The sequence below is a fragment of the Nicotiana sylvestris genome, chromosome 2, assembly GCF_000393655.2.
Source record: "Nicotiana sylvestris chromosome 2, ASM39365v2, whole genome shotgun sequence".
Taxonomy (NCBI): Eukaryota; Viridiplantae; Streptophyta; class Magnoliopsida; order Solanales; family Solanaceae; genus Nicotiana; species Nicotiana sylvestris.
The window spans coordinates 135,650,306-135,658,633 of NC_091058.1; the positions used below are offsets into that span (position 1 = coordinate 135,650,306).

At 38.2% G+C, this 8,328-nt stretch overlaps 1 long non-coding RNA gene across 1 annotated transcript; it reads left to right on the forward strand.

The window, feature by feature from the left end:
• Positions 1-3,666: 3,666 nt before the first annotated feature.
• LOC104246623 (uncharacterized) lies at positions 3,667-6,072 on the forward strand. Its single transcript, XR_716008.2, has 2 exons — positions 3,667-4,266; positions 5,361-6,072. It is a non-coding gene; the product is annotated as an uncharacterized lncRNA (long non-coding RNA).
• The last annotated feature ends 2,256 nt before the right edge of the window (positions 6,073-8,328 follow it).

Sequence of the window (8,328 nt, forward strand, 5' to 3'; positions counted from 1 at the left end):
AGCATAGTGACTTAAGGTGGTTCATGTGGAGCAGTGTTGGATAGGGTCGCACATCGTAGCGAAGTTATGTGGAGGTATGACCTTGCGGGTTAGATTTGTGTGTTCTGTTCCTATGATGTGAGATGGGTTCTCAGCCTTGTGTTGTGGTGGTACTGGTGAGCTTGAGGTACAACTCTTTCATTTGGGTTATTTTCATGATTTGAGTACATTCAGACTGTTGCTTATTCGTGAACGTATTGTGCAAGTTGTGGCTTAGGCCTGCATTGATGTGTCGTGTCACCAGAGTAGCGTGTTAGATTAGAGGAGACCGTTGGGATCATTAATGAATATAAGCGGGTTCGCTTACAGCATATCGGAGGGATAATATCGAGCTTCGGCTCAAAAATTTGCTGTGGTATATGCCAAAGTAGAAGTGGCTTCTTAAATGGTTGATCTGGGAAATGGTTATGGCTTACCACGTGTGTTAGTGATTATTGGCAATATATGAAAGCATTGGGGTGAGTCTTTAGCTGATAAGAGTTTTCTATCGGTATTCGGGTGTTGTGTGCAACTGTTGTAATTAGACGTTATCACTATAAGTGTTTGAGTTATGTGGTATATCAAGTGATTGCACCTGAGATTGCACGTATGGGTGATTACAGCTTGTTCGGGCTTATTCGGAAAATAAATGTGAGATTCTGATCTTGTGAATGATTTCAGAAGAGGAAATGTGGTTCTAAGGCTTATGGGCTAGGTTGGAATGTGGAAATGCAGTTTCATTATGTTATCGGACCTATATGAGATAGGGTGACGTGGGATCACTCCCGGGTATATGCATGGTAAGGTTATTCAAGCGATTGGTTGGCTTTTGGAACAACTCTAAGCACGTTCGAGGACGAACATATGTTTAAGTGGGGGACGATGTAATGGCCCGACCGGTCGTTTTGAGCTTTTGTACTTCGCTTGCCAGTTCTCGGGCATAACTTGCCCCGTGTGGTGTATTATGACTTATATAAATCGTTGGTGTTAGGTTTCAGGTTAATCAGAATGAATTTGGAAGTACAATCTTAGTTGAAAGCTTAAAATTTGAAAGGTTTGACCAATATTTGGCTTGTATGTATTTGATCTCAGATTGGAATTTTTATGGTTTGGTTAGCTCCGTTAGGTGCTTTGGGACTTAGGAGCGTGATCAGAATGCATTTTGGAAGTCCGTGGAAGGTTTAGGCTTGAATTGGCAAAATTGAGATTTCAACGTTTTCCGGTTGATAGGCGAGATTTTGATATAGGGGTCGGAATGAAATTACGAGAGTTGCAGTAGCTTCGTTGTGTCATTTGGGATGTGTGTGCAAAATTTCAGATCATTCGCACGAGATTTGATAGGCTTTTTGATCGAAAGTATAATTTAAGAGTTCTTAGAGTTCTTAGGCTTGAATCCTATGTTAAATTGGTGATTTGATGTTGTTGTGAGCGTTCCGAAGTTTTGAACAAGTTTGAACAATGTCATGGGATATATTAGTACAATTGGTTTGAAGTTCCGGGATTTCCAAGGTAGGTTCTGGGATGTTTTAGGCCAAAAATCACAGTTGTAGCAGGTCCAGAAGGGTTGCAGGCCATGGAACCCACCCGCGCGGTCCGCACACAATGAAGTGCGGCCGCGATAGGTGCTGTGCGGACCGCACAAAATGCAGTGCGGCCGCGGTGGGGAACATTTCACTGGTTCTACTTCAGAAGCTCTTATCTTTTGATCTACAAGGAATATTGAGATGATTCAAACAAAAAAGTTGTATCTCTTCGTGTCTAGTTTCCAGAAAGGTAAAGATATCGCAATTTGAACATCTGTAGCGAAAGTTGTGGCCAAAATACTAAAGCCGATCATTGTAGAGGAAAGGCTATGCGACTGCGGTCGTTTTTATGCGGACCGTACTGGTTTTGTGCGGACCGTGGTCAATTTTGTGCGGGCCGCGGAGGTGACAATCTATGGGCTACTCTATTAATACGAGGTTTTGGGTTTTATTTGATATTTTGACCTAGAGAGCTCGGATTTTGGCCATTTTTCGAAGGTTTTTCAAGAAATTCATCGGGATAAGTGATTCTAACTCAGATTTGGCTAGAGTACATGAATCTATCATTGAATTCATCATTTAATTTATGATTTGGGATGGAATTTGGGAAGAAATTGTAAAATCTTTCAAAAATGTAACATGATGATTTGAAGGACCAAAAGATATCGGAATTGGATAACTTTTGTATGGTTAGACTCGTGAGAGTATAAGGATTTTAGTTTTGGGAATTTTGTCAAATTCCGAGATGTGGGCCCGGGGGTCGGGTTTGACCAATTTCGAGTGGGCTCTGTTCCTTTAGCACATTTTGATGGCTTTGTACTGATTTCGGCTAGATTTGGAGCATCCGGAGGCCGATTCAAGAGGCAAAGGCATCACGAGCTAGAGTTCGGGCCGGATAGAGGTGAGTAATGATTTTAAATGATGTTCTGAGGGTTTAAAACCCCGGATTGCACATCGTTGTGCTATATTAAGGTGAGGCACACACTTGATGACGAGCGTGGGGTCGTGCACTATTGGGGATTGTGACTTGGTCCGTCCCGATTGATGATTTTACTGCTCTTAAGTGCTGATTCCTCCAATTCCAGGCGGTTTTTCGGAGACTACGAGGTAGCTGTTGACGTCCGCAGCCCCGTGTCTCTACTTCTCTATCATTTCTGTTTCCTTTCAAACACTTGTAGTAGTTTATGACTTTAGCAGACTAGTATTATGGTTTAGAGATGCTCGTGACTTGTGATACCCCGGTTAGGGCTGTGTCGGGTTGGACTTTCCACATTATTATTGATATTTTCGCTATTCAGTATTGTTTAAATCATGTTTAGACTATTTTTATGTTGATTAACTGCTTCAAAAGTTGAGTTGGGTTGAACTGGCTGGCCTTGTCTTCACGAGAGACACCATCACGACCGGGTTCGGGGTTAGAGTCGTGACAAAGGCAAAGTTAGTGTAAAGATTAGAATAACGATCTCACGATCATTTCTGTATCAAATGTTCTTCTGTTATATTGCTATTGAAGATTCCTTAGAAGTGAAGCTTTCCGTTATAGAAGGGTAAAAACCCAGAAGGTGTAACTAGTTCTTCAAAAAGATATGTAAGACACTCTTTCCTCTTGGCATAGCCTGATATATGTGTTTCTTTTTTAAATGATCATTAGGATGTAAAACTGCATTGTCTTAAGCCTTTCTGGGTAAAATAGTTCATATTCTTGTTCATTGTTAATGTTGTCACTTTCTTTGAAATTAAGGATGTCCCTAGATGGTATTGTAAGGTCATGAGGTGTGGCTCATTTGAAGCCAAATTGTGAAGTCTATAAAGGTTGAGTATGTGTTGCATTTAGATAGACACATGCATTTATTTCGCATTAATGAGCCCATGTGTGGTCGGGTACGAAAGGAATATAAGGTATTACTGATCCCATATGTGGCCGGGCTACTCGACTAATGATGTGATGCATCATCGGGCTGAATGATGCCTCTGATCTTGAATGACTTTATACGCGTTCCTGCAAAAGTCAGGGTAAAGTTATTAGTTGAAACATAAAGTTATAATAAATCTAAAGGTATTAACCACCTTTTAGAGAATTCCAAAAATAAATGCCTGCACTTAAATTGTTTTGTTTATTATTTATTTACCCTAGGTTTAATCTCAGCCATATATAGATTCTAACCCAGCGACCATGATCCCTTCTTAGATAAAATCTCAATACCTAGTTTGACTAGGGTTTTTCACTTGCTTTTCTCTTTATTTCTCTCTCTTTGCGAGTCATCCTTTATCTCTATCTCCAATTTTGGCAAATTTGACCATAGTAATTCAAAACCAGAGGTGAAATCTCTTTTTTATTTATCTTCTGATTTCCCCTCTGCCAAAAGGTGTCCTTGAAGATTTGTAACGTTTGAAATTCAAATGTTTATGACTGAAATTGGAACCAAAATTCCGCTCAAATTCCAAGTCTAAACCCTAACTTGTCCTTAGAAATACCAGCCATTAAAAAGTTTCCGGGAGAACGTTCTTGGCTACCTCAAATCCTAACTCTACTGCTCTTCTATCATTTTCACTCCTCAAAATCATTCTTAAAACTTGGTTCTTCCCTTCTCGTATTCTCTCTGTTTCTGTTGGTTTTCTAACCAAATCAGAAGCAATTTTGCTACTCGAACGTAGCTTGAGGTAGCAAGGTCGAGGTTAGAGTTTGATAGCAGATCGAAGGACTGAGTTCACTACCCCGTAAAAGGTCAGTGATTTCGCTTTTTCATTTTTGATCCAGTACGTGTTTTCCTTTCATTTTGTATGGTTTATATATGGACATTCAGCACGGTTTCTTGATACCATTTAATTCAAGTCGTCATTCTGTGTTTTTTGGTTCATTGAAAATCATGAGTCAGACAATTTTTTTTGTTGTGTACATATTAGAAAACTTGTGCTATGACTGTCTTTTTATTAGAAAGTATATGTATTTTCTTGTTCAAAATGTCGGTAGGCTAGAACCCTTTTGTAATTTCTATGTGCATATCATGTTAAAAACCTCTATCGATACTTAAATAAGAATAGACAATAGATATTTACATGCTAAACTTATTCCATAATACTGCTGAGAGGAATTTGCACATTGTGTTGTGTATCTCCTGTTGTTGTAATCAGCATATTCAAATTGTATTTTCTGTCAAATCTAAAATAAAATAGTTAGCACATAAAGTGAGATAAAGTAATAAGAAAATAAAGTAGGATAAAGTGATAAGCAAATAAAGAATAAAATGAAACAAGAGTGAAGCCGTTTGGCTATGTAAACGATTGTGAAGTTGTGACGAGCTGAAATTGACATATGTGATTTCAAAAAAGAATGTTAATAGTGTTTTGCTAAAAAAATGTATCTTTTAGAGTTTCAGGCAAATATGCATCTAAAAGTTCGTAATAAAATCATTATTTAAGTTTAGTATAACGTCACAGGTGCAAAATTATAAAGAGAATAAAATGATAATGAATATGATTATGAGAATGAGGATGAGACCATGAAGGCAGTGATGCTGCCTCTGATTGTTGAACAAATGACCTTGATATAATGTCTGTAAAGTCTTGTATGAAGTTGCTTGTAAGGTCTTAGATAAAGTTGCTTGACATTGGTGCTTCTAAATTCTTGAATAAAATTGTCTGTAAAGTTCAGGGTAAAGTCATAAAGTCGTAAAGTCATAACAAAAGTAATGGGTGAAATCAATGCTAAACTAGTAATGAAGCTATATGGCTTATGATGATGGAGCCATGTGGCTAAATGATGTTTCCAATTTTCTTCGGGGACTTGATGATGATTGATGCCTCCGTTTGTCTTTGAAGATTTGATGATGAATGATGTCTCCGATTGTCTTTGGAGTTTTGATGACGAATGATACCTCCGGTTGTGTTCGGGGACTTGATGATAGAGTATGCTTGTAAAATCTTGGGTAAAGTTGCCAGATATGTCCAATTAGAGGGTAGACGAGCCAATAGGTCCTATTCAAGGGCAGACGAACTCAGTATGTCCTATTTAAGGGCGGACAAATCCAAATATCCTATTAAAGGCGAATAAGCCTAAATGTCCTATTTAAGGCGGACGGGCCTAAATGTCCTATTGAAGGCGGACGAGCCTAATATCCTATTGAAGGCAGATGAGCCTTAAATGTCCTATTAAAGGCGGACCATCTTAAATGTCCAATTGAAGGTAGACGAGCCTAAATGTCCTATTAAAGGCAGACGCGCCTAAATGTTCTATTGAAAGCGGACAAGCCTAAATGTCCCGTTGAAGGTGGACGAGCCTAAATATCCTATTAAAGGAGGATAAGCCTAAATTTTCTATTGAATGCGGACGGGCCTAAATGTCCCTCCAATTGTGGTTGGTAGATTGATGTTAATGATGCCTCCGATTGTCTTCGGAGACTGTATGATGAATGTAAAGTCGCGGTTAAAGTTGCATGTAAAGTTCAAGATAAAGTCATGAAGTCGTAAAATAATAATAAAGTAAGGTAAAGTCAATGATAAAGTATGAATGAAGCCGTTTGGCTTATGAAGATGATGTCGTCCAAATGATACTCCAGTTGTCTTTGAAGATTGATGTTGAATGATGCTTCCATTTGTCTCTGAAAACTTGATGATTATTCCTGTAAAGTTTAGGATAAAGTCATAAAGTTAAAAGTGCATGATAAAGTAGTGATAGTGTGAATAATAAAGTAAGAATGAAGTTGTTTGTCTTATGATGATGTAGTCATCGGTCTTTGAACGACGAATTTGATGTCGATGCTTGTAGTCTTGAATAAATTTTCATTTAAAGTTCAGCGTATAGTTATTATAGTCATAAAGTTAATATAAAGTAAATGACAAAGTAGAGAGTAAGGTAAGAAAGTAGCCGTTTAGCTTGTGAAGTTAGGCTTCGACTGACGCCTTCAATCTCAATCAATGGACTTGAAAAATGATTCATGTAAAATTTAAGTTATAGTTGTTAAAGTATATAAATTAAGTGATAAAACAATAGGTAAAGTGGAGAGTAAAGTAAGAGGAAAGCCGCTCGGCTAATGATGTGATGCATCATCAGGCTGAATGACACTTTGATGTTGAATGACTTCGTTCCTGCAAAATTCAGGCTAAAGTTATTAGTTGAAACATAAAGTTATAATAAATTTAAAGGGTATAGTGAAGGATAAAGTGAGGTATGAAGCCATTTGGCATGATGATTAGGTCATGGTAGGCCGCATGGTGCTTCGTGGTCAGTAGACTTAATTGCTAACTCCTGCAATATTTTAGCAAAATGTCACCTACAAATAATTATGTAAAGATGTTAATAAAGATATAAAGTCATGATAAAGTAAGAGGATTAAATTCAAGAATAAAAGGAGAGATTAAGATGTCTGTCTTATTAAGGCGAGGCCGTGGCGGGCCTAATGACGCTTCGTTCATGATTAGTAGATTTGACGCTTGATTCAACATCATCATCTTGTGGCTTTGGTTGCTCCTACATCTAAAGAAATTTTTTAGTTTAGCAAGGGGTATTGATTCATGTTGAGTCGAAGATTGGCTTTGGCATTGTCTGAAACATATAGTTGATGTTGAGCCTCAAATTGACCTATGAAAGTATGCTCGTATTCACTCAAAGAATGAATTTGTTAGTTTAAAAGAAAATGGATGACTTGTGGATTCACGGGTGGTGGGTTTGGGGAGGTACTTTAGGAGTGTTGATAGGTGGTGGTCTTTGTGGATTCGCTGGAGTGACTATTTGTAAATTTTTGTTGGTAGGTAGAGGATCTTGTGGGGGAAAGTGTTCTAGAACTGGTGAATCAAGGGATGGAAAGCTAGGTGGGTTTGGAACGGTATTTCTGGGTCCACAAAATGGACTATGAAATGTGATAGCCAAATTGGTCAAGTCCTTCATTCGATTCAGTTCTCCTCGTAGATCCTCAATCTCTTGTTTCAAACGGGCAAAATGTTCATCATGTTGAGTAATAGTTGTATCTTTAGAAGCCTCAAAAGGGTTATTTGGATTCACAACATTTTCCAAACCAGTTGGATCAGATGCAGAGGGATCAGACATAGTAGTTCTTCTTCCTTGGATGGCCCAACTACGCCGAGGTGATGCTGACATTTTTGACCTCGTGAAGTAGGGGTGGTCAGCCAGTTCAGTAGTCAACACAAATCAACCTTGGGGAGTAATAAAATAAAAACCTTTTGTAAAGAAAATAAAAGACAACATTAGTAAATGGTTCTTAAACTTTAAAAAAAATATATCACATAGCAAGTATGTCATATACAAACAAATCACATATTGATAGCATGTCTAGTATGCATGGGACCTCTTTGTGCCAGAGGTAGGCCTAGTGAAAATTTAAAATATAAACACACCATTATATGTCATTCCATTCCCTCTTAAGGAGTAAATGGTCTACATAATCAACGTGTTTATTATTCAAACAATGCACACAGGACATGAATGCATCACTCGGAATTATAAACCCACTTGGGCATTTGGATAAGGCTACCTAATGGACTTAATACGCCTAGGGTATTAAGCTTCCTAAGTTTGCGTGATGCATGTCCTAAGAAGGGTTTTGGTTTAGCTCTATCCTAGGTTGACTAAGAGTAACTTTTTCTAGATTGGTTTTCTCTCAAGCGGGCAACTTGAGAGTGAAAACCTCGTGACTGTCGACTGCACCACTGATCGACTTACCCAGAACTTTTCTGTAAAAAGCATTTTTTTTAAAAGTGTACGGTTGCAAACCACGTAACGCCTAGGTGTGTGCATAGTGTGAGTTTTCCAAAAGTGGAGGAAGTGAAAATG